General features: G+C 39.5%; 1 protein-coding gene and 1 long non-coding RNA gene across 5 annotated transcripts in view; one reads left to right on the plus strand and one right to left on the minus strand.

The window, feature by feature from the left end:
- The window catches only part of ctnnd2b (catenin (cadherin-associated protein), delta 2b), a 191,990-nt gene that overhangs the window by 43,516 nt on the left and 125,893 nt on the right, over positions 1–22,581 (plus strand). The window lies entirely within an intron of this gene.
- Positions 364–1,703, minus strand: LOC309693448. The gene is made up of 2 exons (XR_014272646.1): positions 1,195–1,703; positions 364–612 (listed from the first exon to the last, which is right to left on the minus strand). It is a non-coding gene; the product is annotated as an uncharacterized lncRNA (long non-coding RNA).

A 22,581-nucleotide genomic window follows, 5' to 3' on the forward strand; every position in this document is an offset into this window, starting at 1 on the left:
TTGGGGACCGCTGGCTTAGAGGTAACATTGCTTATACACAGCAAATCCAGCATGTCCAAATTAACACTGTCGGATTTGATTTCAACACTATTAAAGTGTCTATATGGGTCCACACCAGAGAGTGTTAATTTAACTCTTTTTGGAGAGTTGGTACGTTAACTCTGATTTAGTGTTAAACACCAAATCTGTCTGGAGTTGATAATTTAACACTTGGTGTTAAGAGTTTATATATTAACTCTCAAAGAGTATTTTAGTTTAACTACGTAAGAGTTATCTTCTAATTCATTCTAAAAAGCGGGAATTTTACTGTTCTGAACTTCTAGAAATTTCTTTTGGAAATAAACATTTACTAAAAAGATGCAATGGTTTTTGAAAAACATTTATTCTGAACTGTGCACCACAATTTCAAAACATTTTCTGAAAGATCTAACAGTATACATGTTCTCACTTTCATTAGAATTTTGTTTATCAAAAGGTCTGACATGGTAAATGCAAATAACAGCGTTCTCATCACTTATTTCTTCAATACAATATGCATGTCCTTCATTCATCACTTTGTGGAACTTCAACGCACTTCTGCTCTCCCCCATATTCCATCTTCACAAGCATATCCTGTGCGGAGATCGAATAAAAATTAGTTGACACTAATTAATGGCACAAATAATCCAGTAAACGATTGCAGCACAGTAAAAAAAAAGGAATCCTCTTTGAGCCATTACTTGTGTAAAGTATTTTCCCAAAAGACAAGGACACAGGCACCAGGTAATACTGAACTAAATGTAAAACCTCAACCTTTTTCATTTTTACCTAAACCGTGTGCACAAAACTCTGGAGGGATCTAAATGCTAACGTAGAACCCAGTCAGGACGTCAGCTACTGCTGTTTGCTCGTTTTTTTTTTTTTATGGGCGATCGTTTTCAGGCTTCAAGTAGCACCATTATACCAACATTTCACATTCTAGACATTGTTTTAGGTGTATTTGACCAAAAGTTTGACTGAACATTCACATGCAAGCTTTTTTTCAAGGCTGTGGTATTTGCCCGCAAACAATACCTTTCAGCTAGCTAAAACAGAATATTATGCTATCAGCGAGCAACATGGCTAATGCCTTTCACACAGCTTTGTCTCAACTCCAAAGAGCCACAGAAGTAAAAGCTAATAATAATTGAAACAATCTTTGAAAAAATGACTTACCAAGCATGGCAAACAACTCAAATATGTAGAGCAAAATGTTCTGAAACGGCTTCACTTCAGCTTCGATTGGAGTCGTGCTGGGGGCGGAGTCTGTGAATTTACTCTGTTGGTGTCATAGCCCCTCTAGGAGTTCAGAGTTAAGAGGTCAAGAGTTAATGTTTCCATTTTAACACCTCCAGATTTGACAGAGAAACACTCATTTTTAACACTCGATTTTAACTACTATCATTTTACACCTCAGAGTTACATTAAAAGAATGTGACTCTACTTAGAGTAAAATTAACTCTACTTTTGCAAGGAGACTATTAACACCAAAAAATTTAACACTTTTGAATTTGCTGTGTAAACCTGATATTTTTAATAATTCCTCACTGCACCCGAGACAGCAAAATCATTTTGCAGCATTATTTATTTTTGGTCTTTCTAAAGGATGTTCCACTGTCAGAGTCCACTGTGCTGTGCGGGGCCGTCTTGTTCCTTTATTTATTTATATATTTTTTGATAACACGGGCGAAAAACATAAAGCATTGTTATATTATCTGCCTCTGATTGAGTTTAGACGGCAGCTTCAATATCTGCTCTGAGCCTGAAGAACACATTCTACACATTCCATACTGGTCCCAAGGTGAAAACTGCACTGCTGACACAATAGTGATAATGCACTTAGCCCTCCTCTCAGGACAGTGGAACACGATTAAAGCCTCCATCTTCATTTCTCTTTCTCACTCTGTCTCCCACACACACACATAAATAGACGTGCACAATCCATCATCTTTTCTTCTCTTTGATTCCGTTAAGCGAGTGGGGATTCCGTCCGGCTCAGACTAATTACTCATCTGCCCGTATTGTAATTCTCATTTCAATTTAAGGGGTGGACCAACAAAGAGCAGGAAGATGGTCTAAAACTGACTCATTCACAAGTCTAATTAACTGATGCACGTATAGCTCTTCTGCGCTGTCACAGGGCCGCATTTGCAACGGCGGCAACGTGGGATGGGAAAAGGTGCAGAGTCCGGAAAGACGTGTCTTCCACTTCATCACACAGCCGCGCGCAGATATAAATGCTGCAGTCTTGCAAACTCGATTAGATGGGTTTATTATTTAGTGAGGGGCAGAGCGTCCTCCGGATTACACTGTCTTCCATTTTATAGGCCATCCACTTTGTTTGACTTGCGGGGTAATTACTAAATGGACAAATGGTTTGGCAAAACACACAAGTCCAGCACGGCAATATGCTGGAGGTTTGTAGTGCCTAAAGCGTGTTGGATTTATTGTTCAATTACCTCTGAAACATTAGTATTGCTGCTGTTCCAAATAGTTTTATTCATCACTGCTTGTCCCAGAGAACAGAGGAGTCAAAATATAATCGGCAGCTACAATACACGGACAGGAATTCATCTTGGTAGCATTTGTGGTGAAACATATTGAAACTGTATGTAAGCTACAAACTTTAATTTAACATCAGCAGCGCAGACAACGTAAAAATGCAAACTGTTGCAGCGTTTGCCGTTAATTGTTTGTCATTTTGATCCATAACGTTTGTTCTTGTTGACTTTTTGTTTCTTTCTTCTATTTGTTCTTTTGTTCTTCTATTTGTTCGTTTAGCTAGATTAACGTTAGCATGACACAGATTGCTTTGCCTCATTTGGCAAATTAGAATATGTAATTATAGCTAAAGAAAAATGTAGCTGTTAACAGTCAGTGTGTTCTAAACCAATGTGTTGCTAAAACAGCACCCAGTATAGAAGTCATATTATATATTAGCAACAGTCTCAGCTTTTCTTACTTTGCATGTTCCAGATTACCTAGCCACTGTTCTCAGTTGTGTAGCATAAAGTGTGACAAGTGTCTGGTACAGATGATCAGCACTGTGCAGAAATCTTGAGTCACACCTCATTTATTTATTTTTTTGCTCCCAGTAAACCAGACTTTCTTGTATTTTTTTAAGCTAGTTTTGAGGAATAGCTTTCTGAAAGACTTTTGAAGTTCTTCTTTGGATATTGGATATTTTAGCCAGTGCTATTGGGGGATCTTGTCAAAGTTGATTGAATTATAAATGCAGAAAAGTGATTTGATTCACAATACAGTACTTTTAGGAAAGCATCTGATTGGCTAAGTATTTATTTTTCAGCATGATATGCAGTAAAAGCATACCTACATAGAAAAACACACAGTGGAACTCTATCAGTCATGGATTGGCCTCCCCAGAGCTCAGACCTCAATATTATTAAAGCAGTGTAGGATCATCTTTACAGAGAACAGAACAAAAGGCAAAAACATCCAAAGAAGATCTTTGAATCTCCTTTAAGAAGCCTGGAGAAATATTCCTGAGGAACACCTAAAGAGATTTCAGGAAAGCTTGCCTGAGAGTGTTTAAGCTTTGCTGAAGAGTAAAAGTGGTCATACTAAGTTTTACAAACTCTGTACAACTCTAAAGTTTAATTCTTGATTTGATACTTGTGTGAAAAAAAAACAAAGAACCTTCTGCTATACAATTTCTTCATGATCAGGGGCATTAAAAAGAAACAGTTAAGGCTTTTTAGATTAGTCATATCTTTTCAACTCGTAATTATCCAAATAACGAAGATCAACTCAATTACCCTCCACCCCCCCCCCCCCCCCCCCCCTCTCTCTCTCGCTCTCTTAGAAACTAATTATGCGGAAAATAAAATGTGTTATTTGTAGGATAACTCTATCTGAAGCCAGCTAATCTGTAATATCATCAAGATGTGTGGAGCTACTCTCTTTCTATTAGTTTGTTGGACAAATCCATCACGGACCATCTTATTGTCTTTCCCAAAGCAGCAGCAACTCTAGTTTCTACACCCAGATAAACCACAAGTTTATAGATTGAGGCACAGTAGATATGATATGACCAAAGATAATACAATAGCTGTGTAGAATTTTCAGACACATCTTGCTGATGGCGGTGAAAGATAGAAAGCAGCAGAACAATAGAGGACGGGGCTGTGTTCAGCGTGGCCTTTCTTGGGCTTACCCTGTGTTAACAACACATTATGAAAGAAAAATGTAACTATACTAGAATAATAAAGGTTTTTTGTCACAAATTTCTTTGTTAATCTTATAGATTATTTCAGATGTCTTTTCACCTGAATCTCTTTGTCTTGAATGTTTGGCTTTGATATGTCTAACAGGAAGCTACAGTATGATGAAGTTCTGTTTGCAGACAGTCGCTAAAGAAAACTTCAAATCAAAGTGAGTGTTAAGAATGACCACATGGCTGTGGAGGGCTGGCCGTTCAGGAATCTGCTCCTGTTGTGTTGCAGAAAATAAAGACTTTCAGAGGTGCTAATGAGTTCTACTGCTCTGCCTTTCTTTCCGGTCTTAATCAGTCACCACAGGTCACAGTGTCTGCTGCGACACATGCTGCTGCTTTATCGCTTCAAAAAGTACAAATCCACAGTGTGTGTGTGTTACTCTTTCAGTCAAACCGAGACAGTGTTTTTGTCTGTGCAAAGAGTTCTTTTGACCACAGTTAGAGTAGATAAAACTAATCAGTAGAAGCGTTCAGTGCAATTCTGGTTGCAGATATTCAATATTGAATACACAGCACTTAAAAAGCTTCGGTCCCTGTTTTTCCCCACGATTTTTGGCTCTAGAGAGAGCTGCTCTTCTCGTTCTTCATCTTCTCTTGCTATTATGTTTTCCCTCGTGTTCACTTTTATCATCTCTTCTCCTCTGACCTCCGTTTTTGATGTCAGTTTATGTCCTTCCATATTTTTTTTTAGTTCTGTCTACATTTCGCTCATCATCTTTTCCAGCTCTTTTCAACCTGTCAGCTGTCTTGAGGGCTTGGAAAGAAGGCGCCTGAACTTCTTTAGGTGTGTATTTAACCCTTAATTCCGTGGGACTCTCCATCAGTTGTTTCACATCTGAGGAATCCTTCTGGACGAAGGAAAAATATCTTCACAAACCTAAATAAGTCCAGTTACTGTCTTTTCAAGCCCTCAAGACTAACGTGTCCTGGATGACTGAGAACCTACACAGACATGCTGTCAGCTGTCTTTCTGATCTATACAAACAGCGCTTTGTTGCTCAAGCAGTACATTTCAGCGTTATTATTTTGTGTCCTGTAGCGGTTTTTACTTTGGCTTGGTTGTACAAAATGAAAACAAAGTCACCGGCCAGATCTGGACTAGCTTAGGGCCGAGTGTTTGTACATTTTAAAACCAACACTGGACTGGCTGCTTGAATCGTATCTTACCCAGCTACTTAATCTTAAGAATCCTTTAGCTTGTAACTTGAAATATAGCAAAGTAGGACAAACTCTAGGATACAAGAGTGGCCTCTTTATATTTATCCCATTGTTCCCTGGCCACCATCTTTCTATCTAATCATCGAAGTGGACCTATGACAGCGAGAATACCCTCAGTAGCTACAGATACCATCTCTCTGGTGGCACCACTATGGATCGCCGCCTCCCATGTCAGGCTACTTGCTTTTGGCTGTTTCATTTGCAACATTTGTCAGGTAATCACATGCACGGCCACTTGCTTTTTTGGCTGCTAAATGGTAACTGCATGTGTGTCGCGCATGTGCATGTTCATTTTTGTGTGTATGTATGTGCGCGCGTGTGTGTGTAAGTATTGGCTGTAACCAGAGCACCCAGTGAGACCCACTGTCACTCGTCTGGTGGGAAAATGTGACCTGTCTGGCGAGCCCAGTGAGCGCCCATTACCCAGAAGCTGTCAAGGCTCTGCCAGCTTAGACTCACAGCAGTATGACTCTCTCTCCCTCAGCACAAATCCACTAACAGAGATGTTTGCAAAGAGGAGAGGCTTCACTAAGAGCTACTGCCTGTTTTTATTACATTCAAAAACTGCTTTCTAGGAAAGGTCCCTAATAGACCCGAAGGAGGGAAAAAGTCTTTCCTCTTTGAGGTAATCGGAAGAATGGACTTTGGCTATACAGAGCATTACAGAAAGTCTAAGAGGTAAATATCAGCCTTGTCAAACAAGGAGGCTTACACACACAGTTTCATTAGGAAGTGAACCGATGAGTCTGAAAGTAGAAACTACAAAAATAACAGCTATAATAGACAGTTGTTCTCATCAAACAGCCTCAGCTTAATAGTTCTACTGGCAAATCAGATTTTGTTAAAGCTACAGTGAGCTATTAAATCTTTTTAAGAGTAGACATGCATTAGCTGTCTACAGTGATGGAAAGCTGCAGAATTTCTCTGGTCATTAGTCAGGCTAAGTGACTCCAAGAAGTGTTGAAAATTGAGCTGACCGGAATCAAATTGTGGTAAAACCAAACTAAAATCAAACAAATGAGGTGCATTTAGAATCAAAAGCAAATTCAAACAAACAATATTAATACAAAGTGGCCTTATCGCATCATGAACAGATTATATCACAGAAAAACATTTCCCCAAAGCTTGGATGGAACTAGGTGGCAATTAATTCCCAGAGTGCCTATTTGATTTTTTTCTCAGTCTAGTTACCTTAGTAAACTTTCAAGTCCTGGAGTCACCTCTTGTTGTTGCACAACATGGATTTACTGAGTAAACTGTTATTTGGTTTGCTTTGATATGCTAACTGTGTGATAGAAATGCATCTTTTCAACATCAAAAGATCTCATCAAGAGGAAGCAGAAAGAGACGGCGGAGGCAGGCGGAGATGCCAGGCAGTATTTAGTGCTCTGATGTTTACTGTATATAAAAGATGGACACAGCTTCTATGTCTAAAAATGCAGAAAAAAACAGCATTTTTTTCCTAATGTCCAGCAAGATGGAAAATTGATCCATGATCTCAGTAAATGGCATCAAACTTTCAAATTTTAATCAATATAACATGATTTTTTTTATGTTATGGTCCACATTAGACCCAAAAGGACAATAAAGCAGGCCTCACCTGTATATGAGATGTCAGTTATAACGAGTGTTCAGTGTAATTCATTCAGATGAATCCGGTTTTAAAACAGCACAGTGATGAGAGTCAGAATGTGAGGCTTGAGGGTTATGACTGTAAGGTAAGTAAGCTTGGTTTAGCTTAGATTGTTGGGCTTAAGCTAGGTAAGAAGAAAAATCAAATAGGGAACTAAAAGCTGTTATTCTGCTTATACCTGTCAGTGACTGCAGTCTGTTTTTTCAACAGCCTGCCTGAACATGGTTCCTATCAAACAATCAGATGTGAGAATGAAATAATATTTGATTTTCCTTTTAAAAAAAATAAAAAAATAAATCAAAGCCTGTAGTTTTTTTGAATCATCGATGATTCATCAGTACTGGACATACCGTGTTGTGGAAATTTGTATTCAAATTCTGCACTTCTGTGCCTACTCTTGTGTATTCATTTATTAATTCAGACTGTCCAAACAGTAATAGCTGTGTGCACCCAGCTATTTAACTCTATATGTGCATACGGATGACATATGTAGTCTTCCCTCACAGCATAGTCGCATGCATTTATTAATTAGGCTGATTCATTTGCAGCCGATTTTGCACATATTATATTCTCAGAGTCCGATTGGCAAATCTGCACTTTGCTGAGGCTGACTGAACAGATGTATACTGTAGTTGCTGCGTGTACTTAAGAAGCAGAGTTAATGTCTTTTTCATTGTCACACCGCGCCGTAGGCACTGCTGCAGCTACAGACCTAACTATGTGCTTTCAAACTTTTAGATCATTGGGAATTGGATTTGCGAAGCATTAAAAGGATTTTGGGGACAGATGATCAGGAAAAAAAGTGATAAAGAGGGAAGAAGGTGACACACTCAGAAGGATGAGGGGAAAGAGCCAATCTGCAGACTCTGCTGTAAACGTAGCTTTGCCGTGACAAGGAGTTCCAGTTCTAACTGTAATTATAAACACAATGTGCTTCATGGGGAGCTTGTCATCTTTGCATCAGTGCAGGATATGGAGAAATAAGACATTTTTACAAATGGCACAATAAGGCTTCTCAGACTCAGCTTTCAGCAGCTCTGCACCCACTGCACTGTATTCCTGTTACAAATTACATTCAAAAACCTCCAGGGAATATTGAAACCAGTATATTTTTTTTTGTTGTACTTAACACACAGATGAACTGGGTTGGGCATTTTATTATTTACTTCCTTTTTATTTTATTTTCTCTTTTTTTCTTTTTTTTTAAATGCATATTATTATATTACATGTTATTGCTAGCTATTTGGCTTTTGTGAGGGGCTGCTGCACCTCTTACATAATGATCAGAATAAATGGAAAATGGCTGCATTTATATGGAGCTATTATCCAAAGTGCTTTAAACACACATTCACACACAAGAGCAGACTGACTGGATTTCCTTTCTAATTCACTTTAAACATGTAACACGTGCACTATTGCTAATATAGCTTTGTATTATAGTCTTTTAATATAGCCAACACAGCTGTAGTTCAGTAGCACTGTACCATTACCAAAGTTCATTGGGTAAAACTGTAGTTCTGGCAGGATCACTTAAGTCAAAGTTGGATTGTGATTCCATCTAAGTTATTTATATTTGGTGGTACGGTTGTTCTGTGACCTCCTCACCCTTTTATGCATACGTGGAAAACCAAAAGGAAAGCAGCAGGTAGACACACAGAACGGAGCGGGCATCACAGACTACCGAGTAAGTCAGAAATTGCTTGAATAGCATTAAAGAATTGGGCAAGGCAGGTTGCAAAGTGGCTTGCAGCAACTGTACACAGATTAAATAGCACACGACATCTGAGATTTGCCAGTATGTCGTGCTGAAGGTTAGAACAAGCTCAGGGTAGCTCATAAGGCCTGACTGAGCACATTGCATATTTGTTCATTCACAGGACGCAAAATATGTTTGGTATAAAAAAAAAGGTAAATGTTTTTGCGGCAGCGCATTTGCCATTGTGTTTGAAAAAACAAAGTGAATATTGAAATTACTTCTTTTTACTCCAAGTTTTATTTTGTAACTTTTTCTTCATTTGTACGGACATCTCGGGCTTCTCGATCGTGCCCATGAATTCCATCATCTGAAATCACTTTACATGTTGTTCTCTAAATGTATGGGCTCAAATTGTGGTCATAAATATGTTGTACTTGTAAATCAGTTTTGTACTTGTAAATCAGAATTTGTATGTGTAAAAAGAATTTGTGTGTGTGTAAAAAAGATTTGTATGTGTAAAAAGAATTTGTGTGTGTGTAAAACAGATTTGTGTGTGGACTTAGTTAAAAAATACGTGGGAAACTCTGCACTCAAGTTTCAAGTTACAAGTACGAAATTTGACCCTGTTTTTCTTCCTTTCATCTGATTGGCCAATGTCATGTCAATCACAAATTTAACTTTCCAATCAGAGAACAGCTGGATTTGGCTATTGAAGGGGTGCTTTATGGAGCTTCAGGTCCTTGAAGGGAATAAATGCCCTTTTACATGCCAGCCCAGCGTTTTCCTTCATCACCACGAAGGAAAACAGTCTGTGGTGTCTCAGTTTGGTGATTTTTGTGTCACGGGTTTACATGCTTAATACAGGAACCTTTTCAACAGCGCTGTGCACCTAGGGTGGGGGGCAGTGTTGTGGAAATGACAGTGTTCACTAGTGGGGATAGTTACAAAGCTTTCTTCGTTATGAATGAGCATACATGTTTTTATTGAATATTTGAAGAACCAGGGTTTTTCTTCAAAAAAACCAAACTCTTGTAGAGGACATAAAGTCAGAGATAGAGCCGACAAGGAGCAGGTGCATCTATTACAGGTAGAGCTGCTGCAAAAACCCACAGAGCTCAGCAGCCAGTGCAACAAATTCTGGATCCTTGGCTTTTAGTTAGCAGTTAGCATTAGCAGCACATGCTGCGTCCGATGTGAAAGGACCTTTATGCTGCGCACTGTGACTCACAGCCATGGTCCCGGGTCAGCCCTGACCTTGTGTTAAACTAAGCCTAAAGTAATAATCTAATCTAACCACTGATATACCACAACTTTATCCTTTCAACAGCTACTGAAAGTTAGGGGACCTAGCTTCTATCGGATATTTACATAGAGATCCTCCAGCTACAAACTGTATTACCCTTCAAGGACCTGCAGTTCAAAAAAGAGCCCCTCCGACAGCCAAACCCAGCTGTTCTCTGATTGGATAGTTACATTTGTGATTGACATGACATTGGCCAATCAGATGAAAGGAAGAAAAACAGGGTCAAAATTCGTACTTGTAACTTGAAACTTGAGTACAGAGTTTCCCACGTATTTTTTGGCTAAGTCCACACACAAATCTGTTTTACGCACACGCAAATTCTTTTTACACATACAAATCCTGATTTACAAGTACAAAACTGATTTACAAGTACAAAATATTTATGACCACAATTTGAGCCCATAAAAATGTCACTGCACTGAGTGGGTATCTTGTCAGTGAAATTCAGAGTTTTATTTAAAGGCCACCACCTTTCAGTCAGATTCCCCAAATGTTGAGCACAGCTCACCTAAAACATCTGGTATTTTCAAAGGTTTGCTATGACTCTAAAAGTTTCCATTGAATTAAAATAAAAATCCCTGTGTAAAAACTGAGAGGTGAACATCTTTCTTTATTTCTTTAACAGAGAGCTTTGATATTGAATTATGTCAGTGCATTCAGCACTTCATCTCCTGCTTTTTACACCATCTGGATTTATATTCATGTCCATGCTTGTTTCTGCTCAGAAATATGGTAATATATTGACAATTATATCGTTGACAGGCTAGATGATGATGTAGGTGATGAGGATTTTAATTTTCAAACCTTTATCGATCCGGACAAGACTGACTGCATGATGATGAAGGCGGTGAATTCATCTCGGCGTTCTTGCTATCGATCTGGGAGGCAGAGGAAATGGGAAGGAGTGGTGCTGGTTACATTTTAAACACTAACGTTTGGTGTGATCCATGCTGAACTCTACATATTGATCTGATGGAGTGACTGTAGAGGGAAGGGGAGGAGAAAAGGGAGGAAGGAGAAGGTCATCAGGGTGTGATCTATTGAGGGCTCTCCCTCTTGATGTGATGAATGGATAGACGGTAGGGGAAAATGGAAGGAATATTGAAGTTGGTTTGAAATTTGTACATATTGAATGCAACATTAGCTTTTATTTAGCTATAACTCAATACAATTTTGGACACTGTGGCAACAGGGACATGTTTTAGCTTTATTACAAGGGACAGTTTTATTATATTGTTGAATGGTCTTTAAAGTCATGCCAAACAATAACAGGTCAGCAAATGTCCCAAGACACTGTGTTTAGGTTTAAATTACATCATTCTTTGATGGTGGGAGCAAAGATGATGCAATCGAGTCACAAACCTTGAAATGGGGACTTAACACAGACTTAACAAGGTGTGTTATTGTAGGCATCACAACAAAGGCTCTCAGACTTTAACTTAACCCAAGTCTTGACCTCAGGAGTTATTTCTTACATGATTTCTTACAGCGGTATATCTTGTTTTGTTACTTGCAGTAACTGCAGTACTGTGTGTTGGGCTACAAGCTATGTGACTTATCACTGAAAACATGAAAAGTTGTGCGAATAAAGGTTTTCATAGGACTCTGTCCTGTGAAAAACTAAGTACACCCTATGATTCAGTAGCTTGTAAAACCATGTCTAGCAACATTAACATGATGTAATCAGTTTTCCTTCTGACTTTATGCAGTTCTCTTAAGGTCCCCCCCACAATCGGAGTGAGTTCTGGACTTTGACTTGGCAACTGCAACCCGTTGATTCTGTTCTTTAGTCATTGTGTTGTAGATTTATTGGTGTGCTTGGAATCATTGTTATATGGCATGACCCTGTTTGGGCCAAGCTTTAGTTGTTGGACAGATGGCCTCACATCTTTCTCCAGAATACTTTGGTATACAGAGTAATGATTGATTCATTATCTGCACTGACTGAAGTGGCTGGAAAACAAGCCTAAATCCTCACCCCTCTACCACTGTGCTTGACAGTTGGTATGAAGTGTTTGTTCTTGTCCAAACATGACACACTCGTTCAGTTTTCTTTAAAATTGTGCTTTCATGAACTTTAACCTTTAACAATGTAAATAACACCTGTAGATTGAGACATACCCGAGATATACTTGTTTTTTTGCAATTCCTCTGAATCTATGAGGACATCCACTCCTGGGAATTTTGGGACATTGTGTTAACACACAAGTGCCTAAACTTCTATAAAAGGCATTTATAGAGATGGTCACACTTACTGATGAATTAATTAAGGTTATTTGAGTAACATCACCTGGCTGCTACTTCTTGATTCTTGTGTAACCAGTAAGGGCGTACTTAGTTTTTCAGAGGCATCTGTTACAACTGCAAAGTGTTCATAAATCATGCCATATTGGAGTGTAATGTATTTTCATTTTAAATCCTGTTGCTTATCCGATTCATGATCCTAGGATAGAAGTCTATCCCAGCTGTCATAGCTCACCCTGAACAGGTCGCCAGTCTGTCGCAGGGCTAAGATGACGAGACAGCCTACCATTCGCACTCACATTCACATGGGTAGTTTAAAATCATCAATTAACCTAACCTCTGGCCCGGACCAGATGGAGGAAACTTAGGATATTCTTGCTGTGAGGCAACTCTGCTAAACACCCCAGTGCTGTGCAATTTGACCAAATTTTAAATCATCAGATCAAATAGTTCAAATAGTTGATATTCATTTTGTGTTGTTACTGTGTCCATGTCTTTAAACTATTTTTTTATCCTGTAGATTCGTCTTAGATAAGGCTGATTTTTATGAGCTAATTTAAGGCATCCCACAGGGTTCCATTTTAAGACCACTTTATATTTATATTAATTTACTTAATTGATTTATGTTGTGTTTGTTGAATGTTAATGTGCTGCTTTGGACAGGTGCTGCTTTGGCCCTGTCTGTCATGTAACAGAGATGTTCATTTCAATGTGATTTCCTCATAAGTAAAATCAAGCTAACAACACATTTTCTGTCACTTTTCTCTTATCTAAAACATTTAGTCTTATTAAAATGAAAAATCTATTTTAAAAAGTGGTCGTGGAGTTTACTAACTGTAGTGGGACATGGTATTTGAACTTTTTGTTGTTTGTCATTTAGGGAGGCATAATTATCACCTTGGCTATTCAAATAAGCACAGGAACTAGAAGAATCAGTCACAAACTTGAAAATGGAGTCTGGCTTCCTGAAGCAAAACAGGAGCTTTAAAGGTAAAGACAGAAAAAGAGGACAAGGGTGGGGGGGGGCAGCTTGGATGCAAAGTAGTAGAGGAGGGGGAACGAGGAAACGGGGGGGGGGGAGAATAACAAGATGAGCCAGGAGGCTAAACATGCTGGAGGTGGGTGGTGGTGGTGGAGAGTATATTCTCATGTTAAGCCCTTTTAACCTGCCGCCTTGCAAACACACAGAGTTAGCATGAGTCACTCAGAGACCCAGACACTCGTAATAAGACTAATATCCTCCACCATCACAGACAGGCTCTGTCTGTCACACACGCCTGTGGCTGAGGGGGTGTGTGTGTGTGCTAACTGGCTCCCAGTAACAGCACAGTCATCTGCGACTATAGTATTGATCTGCCAGCAGAATGGAGACAAGACTGTCACAGTTAAGCTCCAATGAAAACCTTCTTAGTCCACAAATACACGCACACTGGAAGGTTTGCACACAGACACACAAATATGCCCTCAAACACCCAAATACATATTCATGCTGACTTGAAAGCAGGCGGTTTTGAAATGTCCAAACTTAAAAACAGTATCTGTACAGAGTGAAAAAAGTAATGCAAAACTGGTAATATCTTTTTTTAAAAATATTGATTTTTATAGACTTTCTTTTCCCTTTGATGTTATTTTTTATATATTTAATAATGCATTACATCAATACTGCTTGCAGTTGCATTATGTGCCTGTAAGTCAGTCGCACAGTCTGCAAAATGTGGTCTTTGTTTATGGCTTAATAAAGGCTAATCACACTTAGCGTTCTATCAGAGAAGTGTTAATTAAGCTCATTTTGGTGAGTGCATTGTAGTGACCTGGTTTGTAACTTTCTTTTTGTTCAAATTGCCTACAGTTAAACAAATCATAAAATTTCTTTCCGCTTTACTCAGATTGCCCAGTCACCACACAGTCAGGGGGCATTTCTCCCAAATCAAATACAATACAATCACAAGGTTTAGAGTAGCGTATCATAAAGTAGCGTTGGTAAAGGAATTGAAAGTCATAAGTGTGTTGTATGGTTTTACACCCTACTCACCTTGGTAACAGTGGAAAGCAAAAACTCCCTTTCAGTGGAAGAAATCTCCAGCAGGTGTTTCAGGTTTTTTTCTCCTTTCATTCAGAATTTTTCTGAAATTCTTTGCATTCTAAATTTTGGCTGTTTATCACATCCCTTATCATGTAATGCAAAATATCCCAGTACTTTTGGGTTGTTTTGGTACTTTAGGTGTACAACAGAGAAACATGTCATGTTTTCAAGATTTTTGCATTGACTTGGCATCTAAAAAGCAGTTGTTGCAGCGTCCCAACAGGAATTACTTTCTGCTCAGAAACTGAGTGTACTTAATGCTGAAAAAGCATTGATGCATCATAAACACAGCACCTCCGTTTCTAGCAGACACTGTCGTCAGTATTTGTGTATCTATGTGCTTCAGGAAGAAAAGGTACAAACACTAGCATAGAATGTTGGGATTGTAAGAGGAGCAGAAAATTGGAGAGCCCATCACCCCCCATTATTACTTAGATGAAATGAGTGTTTGATTTCTTTCAATGCTTGTTTGGAGACCTATTGAGTCAAGGTTTATATCCTTGTTTCCGTCCCATGGGTGTTTGCCTGAGTAAGATTTGTAATTGCTAAACGTTGCTTATAAAATTAAAAGGAGCTTTCCCTCCAGTCTACTCCTGGTCCTTTCTGGATTGCAGTGTTATTGATTTTTTTGTTTTTGTTTTCAGAAGCCTGAGGTTTCTAAGCATGTGCACACAGCTGCTATGACTTATGTAAAATCTTACCAGTTTTGCTAGCCTCAAAAGGTGTTGCTTAGTGAAAGGCCACAGTTCAACCATACACACATAGTTAATGCTGTATATGGAAATGCCCACAGAAATTGATGAAACCTATTATACTCATTTCCAAATTTGCAACACTTTTAAAGTAGCTTTGCATGATATACGAAACAAAAAAGTCCTGCCTTTTTCTGATCGGCTGTTTTGTACAGCAGGAGGGTGGGAGGAGCTTCCTCACAGTTCATGAAGCTAAAGTGACCTTATTAGGCATATCCTCTTTCACTGACGTCATACAGAGCCAAGAGTGGAAAGACAAAAAATGCCTAGATTGCCCATTTAGAGCAGTTTGAAGCCCGAGCTCTTAGCCCAAAGTGATTACTTGCATACATATTGAGCACAATATGTGAAATTATGTCTGCGTTTAACATAAACATCCACAGTTTTAACTCTATATCTTTGATAGAGAATAGGAAAAAGTAGGCAAGGCAAGGCAAGTTTATTTGTATAGCACAATTCAACAACAAGGTGATTCAAAGTGCTTTACAGAGACATTAGAAACAAAAACAAATAAAAAGCATGATTTAAAATTGATTAAAACAAGCAAACAAACAAACTAACTAATTAACAAACAAACAAACAAACAAAACAGTATATGAAATCAAAACAGATAAAATCAGAACAGTAGATAAAATCTGTAGTTAAATGTAAGTTTTGAAATTTAAGCTTAAAAGTGTGGATTTGGTGCTTTATTCAAATGCAGCTGAGAACAGGTGAGGCTTCAACCTGGATTTAAATAAACTGAGTGTTTCAGCTGATCTGAGGCTTTCTGGGAGTTTGTTCCAGATATAAGGAGCATAAAAGCTGAATGCAGCTTCTCTGTGTCTGGTTCTGACTCTGGGAACTGATAAAAGACCGGATCCAGATGACCTGAGGGATCTGGAAGGTTCATACTGGGTCAGGAGGTCACTGATGTATTTTGGTCCTAAACCATTCAGAGCTTTATAGACCAGCATCAGAACTTTAAAGTCTATCCTCTGACGGACAGGCAGCCAGTGTAAAGACCTCAGAGCTGGACTGATGTGGTCCACTTTTTTGGTCTTAGTGAGGACTCGAGCAGCGGAGTTCTGAATGAGCTGTAGTTGTCTGACTGATTTTTTTAGGTAGACCTGTAAAGATGCTGTTACAGTAGTCAAGCCTACTAAAGACGAATGCATGGACTAGTTTTTCCAGGTCCTGTTGAGACATCAGATCTTTTATCCTTGATATATTCTTGAGGTGATAGTAAGCTGATTTTTTTATTGTCTTAATGTGTTTTTCTAAGTTTAGGTCTGCATCCATCACTACACCCAAATTTCTCGCCTGGTTTGTGGTTTTTAGGTGTATAGATTGAAGTTCTCTGGTGACCTGTAATCGTTTTTCTGTGGAGTCATTAACCAGTCATTAATTTCCTCGATGCATTTACCAAGAGCCTGTACAGGGCCTCGGTCTCCTGGTGACATTGTGATATATATTTGTGTGTCATCTGCATAGCTATGATAGTTTATTTTGTTTTTCTTTATAATCTGTGCCAGTGGGAGCATGTAAATGTTAAACAGAAAGGGTCCCAAGATGGAACCTTGGGGAACTCCACATGTGATACTTGTCTGCTCAGATGTGAAGTTAGAATTAGAATAGAATAGAATTCAACTTTATTGTCATTGCACATGCACAGGTACAGGGCAACGAAATGCAGTTTGCATCCATCCAGAAGTGCTTTAGTGATATAGATATATTACAATATATATTAGCAATAATATAGATATGTGAGTATATTACAGAAATGGGTCTATTATGGTATGTTATAATGTACACGGTATGAAGTATGTTGTGAATATTCTATAACTATAAGTATGTACAGGCTGTAGTGAGTACAAGCTATGTACAGGATATGAACAGGATATAAATATGAAAAACTATACAGAAATCTGAGATATACAGCTATACAGAAATGGGAACTATGTAAGTTGTAAACAGTTGTAGGGTTAAAAATTATCGAATGTACAGAATGATTATTTACACAGAGCTATACAGTAGTGCAGTTAAGATAAGTGAGATATAATTCCTACAGAGGCTATATAAAGTGCTGGTGGTTGTGAGTGGTGGTTCAGTCCATGTTATTATTGTGTGTTTGAGGGTACGGTTGTCCATTGTGGGTGTGTGTATGTTCAGTCCATGTGTTAACGTGGGTCAGATGTCAGGAGGCAGAGTTCAGGAGTCTGACAGCTGTGGGGAAGGAGCTGTTCCGGTACCAGGTGGTCTTAGTCCGGACTCTTCACCCTCCTGCCCTCTTCACCCTCTGAGTCAGCCCAAAGTTGCCCAGAGTGTTACTCAGGTCTTTAGTCCCTTTGTTCTGAGGGTTGTCCACATGGATGTTAAAATCCCCAACAATAATTACATAGTCGAAATCAACACAGATCACAGACAGCAGTTCACTGAGGTCATTAAAAACGTCTGTGCAGTATTTGGGAGGCCTGTAAACATTAAGAAACACAACTTTGGATGGGGCCTTCAGCTGTAAAGCCACATATTCAAAAGACTGAAAACTTCCAGGAGATAGTTGCTTACATTGAAATGATTCATTAAATAAGACAGCAACCCCTCCTCCTCTCCTGCTCACCCTGGCCTCACTGATAAAACTGTAGTTAGGAGGGGTCGTCTCGATGAGAACAGCTCCACTGTTATTTTGGTCCAACCAAGTTTCAGTTAAAAACATAAAATCAAGGCTGTGCTCAGTGATTAAATCATTAATTAAAAATGTTTTCCCAGCTAAAGATCTAACGTTTAATAAAGCCAACTTAAGTGTTTTAGAGGTATTACTTGTCCCCTCATGTTTGGGAGCAGTCTGTGGCACACAAGGTATGTTTACTATATTTAAAGATCTTTTAGAGTGCAGATCTCTGTGTTTTGACCAGGCCACATGTCTCCTTCTGTCACCTAAAAGTACAGAAATTTTAAAACCTTCTAGTAAACAGGGTCCCAGCTTCTCCTGGGAAAAGTCACCACTGCCATAATCCTCGCAGCCCGGACCCTCCACACATCACACATCAGACTGTGGAGACAGGGCATGAAGGTGGTAAGGAGGAACTAAGGGGGGCGAGGCTGGGCAATGTGACTTTAATTGCTCTGTTGAGGGTGGGGCTCGATGGCCCCTTTAAACAAAATATCACATTTTCTATTAATAAGCGTTTGTTGGTTTGGTCCTACTTGTTGAAGTAGTGAGATTGTATAGGATCACATACATTTGTAAAAGCTTTCAGAAATCCTAAGTAGATGTTAGCACTACTTAGACTGCAAAAGTCATTGAGAGAAGCAGCTTTAATGGAATTTGGCATCCAGCTATAAAGCCAGAGCCATTTTCACTTAGTTAAAAAGCATTACACTTTATTTTACTTATTTAATTTCATTAACTTTGTGATCCTTCACACCAATATATACATACATACATACATACATTTTGTATGTATACATTAAAAAAAAAAAAACAACAACAACAGTGTAACAAACACATGCTTAAACACTCCTACACCCTTCTGTGGGATGATCTGCTGACAGCAAAACCTAATTAACTTAATGTCTTAAATGGAGTCATGATAGTTTCAAAGCCTGACACACAGGGGAGTGAGCTGCAGCAGTACACTGAGACGTGGAGCCCATTGCTGGGCATTTTGGCTACAAACTGATGTTTTCCTTAATTTAGCTTTGGAGGCCTGCCATCCATTAAAGTGGCTTGGCTGAACTTGATCGATCCTGATAAGGAGACCTGGCACACGGTGTCTGATATACAGTAGCGTGTGTGTGTGTGTGTGTGTGTGTGTGTGTGTGTGTGTGTGTGTGTGTGTGTGTGTGTGTGTGTGTGTGTGTGTGTGTGTGTGTGTGTGTGTGCAACAGGCCAAATCCAGAGCCAGCAAAATTGATCTGACACCTTGCTAGCTTGAGAGTAGATGGCCACAGCTTTGCCTTGTCAATCTGGAAAGAGAGAAAAACACAGTACAGCACTGCGGATAGAGCTCCAACACTCGGGCTAAACACAGTGTTTTGACAGCAGGGTTGTGTTATATATCGGTTTTCGAAGAGAACTTGTCTGGACAGCAGCATCAGGGACACAAATTCCCTGTGGAAATGATGGAAATAAAACGTCGTGCTTCAGTGCAGCAGCTTGGGAAGCATTTTCCCTTAAAGTATCCTCTTTTTGCTTCTATAACCAGCAGATGAGAGAGCATGCCAGCACGGGTTACGTGAATGATTTGTAACAAAGTTGAAGTACTCAGTCCATTATAAGACAAAACCTCAATTCCTGCAGAGAGAAAGGCTCTGCAGTCTTTTTTTATAAATGGCCTCTGAACAGCTATCCCATAGGGAGGTTTTGTCTGTTGACAGCCGTACTTATTTATAGCTCTTGACAGGCTCAATATTTCGGCCCTTGATATCCGGAGAAGCTTGCTTGGTGCTCGGCAGAAACAGATGACTGATTGCGACTGAAGAGCTGCTCTCTCAGGCTCTTTATAGTCATGTAAAGGACTTTTATTCTGCTCGAAGGAAGGTTCAAATGCCCCTACAGCACTAGAAGAGAGATGTATCACAGCCAGGCATTTGTGACATCGTGTTTGTCGAGAAACATTTCAATCTACGTCTGTTTGCGAGAAATCCCAAATGATCAGAATAGTTGGAGAGTTTTAGCGGGCGTATTAGCTATCTGCCAAGAGCAATACACACACATATACATATAGATACTTGTAGTGATGTTATCTGTCTGTGGGCATTTCACAGAGTGCTCTGGAAAGACTGGCTGGTCTCACACAGAGAACCAACATGTCTTCCTCCTCGCCTCTCATTTAACTTTTGGCCCCAAGTCAAAATGGCCGTCTCCCATACTGGCAGACTAGAGAGTCAATCTGACCAATTTAGTGGGTCACAGGAGACTTCTGCTTCTCCCTCCCTCCTCCTCCTCCCCCCTCTCCGACCATTTGTTTGGAGCATGTGGACGGGGTAACAGAAATGGCGAGCTGCTCCTCATCCTGCTGTGCTTTAATCACTCGCTTCAAAGGCTCCCGTGTTCCTTTCTTGATGGCAGAAGGGAGGAAAATGAAGCTCTGCTCTACCTTGCCTGAATTCCTGTACATCAGAACCAGACAAGACGATATCTCCCGTCACCTTCACTGTCCTAGCTCCAGTTTGGCATCTCACGCTGTGCTTTTTTCATTTAAAAAAAGAGCAGAATTTCACTAAAAAATATTATCGCTCTTAGCCAGACGTAGAGCCCTGCTTCCTGTTGGTGTTATTTTCCTTGCCGATTGCAATCTGGTGTAGCACTGCCGGAAAGCAGCGTTATTTTGTTTGCAACTGCAAAAAGTTGATTTTTTTCTCCTTCTTCTTCTGCGTAAGAACGCGCATGCTCTGACAGAGAGCCAAGAAATCCGACTTTGTGACCTAAGTGCTAACACACACAGACACCTCACATCGTACGTGTTTCCTTTTTGTTTAAGGATGAAATCACCAGACCTCTAATATCCTCAGGCGTAAATGAGGAAATAGATTTGGCAACAACAAGTGACCATTACAAAAGTGAGCACTTTTCTCATCTTGATCAAGTTTGGTTAACTTGGGAGGACAAAAACCTCCTGTTTAAATATGTGTTCTCTTGTGGGCCGAGAAAGCAAGCTATAAACACATTTAACTTAATATGGTGAACCTGGTTGGCAAACAATTTACGTACCCGTTCTGTAGGTGGCAAATCTGTTCACTATTAAGATCATGTTTCTGGCCAGCTGGGTAATGTCCAATAGACTGTGTTATTTCTGTTTGTGATGTCCCAACAACTAGATGGAGTACACCTGTGGCACAGAAAGATAAACCACAAGCTTAGATAACTTCAAACCACTGAAAAACTATCAACTTTACATTAAAGAGGAACTTTAATGAGACTGAAGAAGTCACTTGGATGTGTGATGAAACGTTTCTCCCACTGAAAACTACGTCCAGATGAACAGAATCAACCTTTTGGGATTTACTTACCTGGAAGATTGAAAGTGCCCCAAGACAGGAGCTCTAATGAGCTTGTGGACTATCAGTTTGAAGCACAAAACTTAGCAATTTAGGCCATATTTGAATGAGAGGACAGACCTTGGGAATTGTAATCTAAGATTAGCACTGATGAGCTAGGTTCTTGGGATAGGTTTATTCTTAGATATCTGTGATATTAAATGTGATAGAGCTTGCCAAGCCTTAGAATAAAACATACTTACTTGCTAAAAATGAACAGATGTGTTTTTGTACAATCAGATGTTGTGACTGTGCCCCTAATCATACACAATGCTATCCTTATTGTGGTTTAAATGGGTGAGTTGTGTTTAAAAAAAAGTTTTGAGACCAGACTGTACATGTTCGTGCTGTGAAGTTGGACATTTTAACACTGGAGTCTTGAGGGGATTGACCTGCTTATGGAGCCAGCCTCAAGTGGCCATTAGAGGAACTGCAGTTTTTTTTTGCACCTCCTCATTAGCTTCGTTTTGCAGCTAATAAGATTGGAGCTTATTTAACGCCAAAGAGAGCTCCACATACAGGTAAGTTTATCGCCTAGTAGGTCTATCACTGCGATCGACTCCTTGTGCTTCTCCAAAGTCGTCAAAGGTTAGGATTTGGATTAACTGCCTTGCTTAAATCACCCCCAACAGGATGGTCTCTGACTTGCAGAGATGCTGAGACCCTGGGTTGAAGAATTCCCTGTCATCTCATTACCTGATCCTGGCCCGCATTATGCAGTACATAGCCTCTGTATAAGTCACAGTGTTCAGCATTATCCCAAGGCTGTTGACATTTTCAACCCGTTCATTTCTCTCCTCTCTTGAGATATGAGATACAGCCAAGTTAGATAGTACCTGGACAAAGCAGCAACAGTTAGCTATTGTTCCAGCATAATGCGTAATTAAGTCAAACTCATGTGACTGGGCAAGATAAAGCACGTAGTTACAAAGCACACTGGGGTCCTCCATCTTTGAGCTCAGACTGTAATTAAAGGGCTACAATAGCCATTCTGGGATGTGCTTGGTCTTTTCCCCTGGCTGGCTGATGGGCTGCCTGAATGCCACCAAGGGTAACTGGAAATTTATGCTAAAAGTTCAGTTCAAGAAGATCCATCGCTGAATTCAGCATGGCTCTGTGTGCTTATCTGTTAATTTTCTTAACAAATCTCAATATGATGAAATGCTATTTAATGTATTCTGTTGAAACAAAGTATCACATGTTTATGTATCAAACATAACATGTGATACTCAGATTAACACTTACAAAAGCCTTGCACATTGACCGACCTCCCCCTTTCTGTTGGATTGTTTTACTCCTTATAAAAAGGATGTTCTTATTCTTTGCATTATCTTAAAAAAACAAGCATTATCACGGTGCAGCTCCACTGAGACTATCAG

Source organism: Aulonocara stuartgranti (assembly GCF_965226115.1).
Source record: "Aulonocara stuartgranti genome assembly, chromosome: 18".
NCBI classification, from domain to species: Eukaryota; Metazoa; Chordata; class Actinopteri; order Cichliformes; family Cichlidae; genus Aulonocara; species Aulonocara stuartgranti.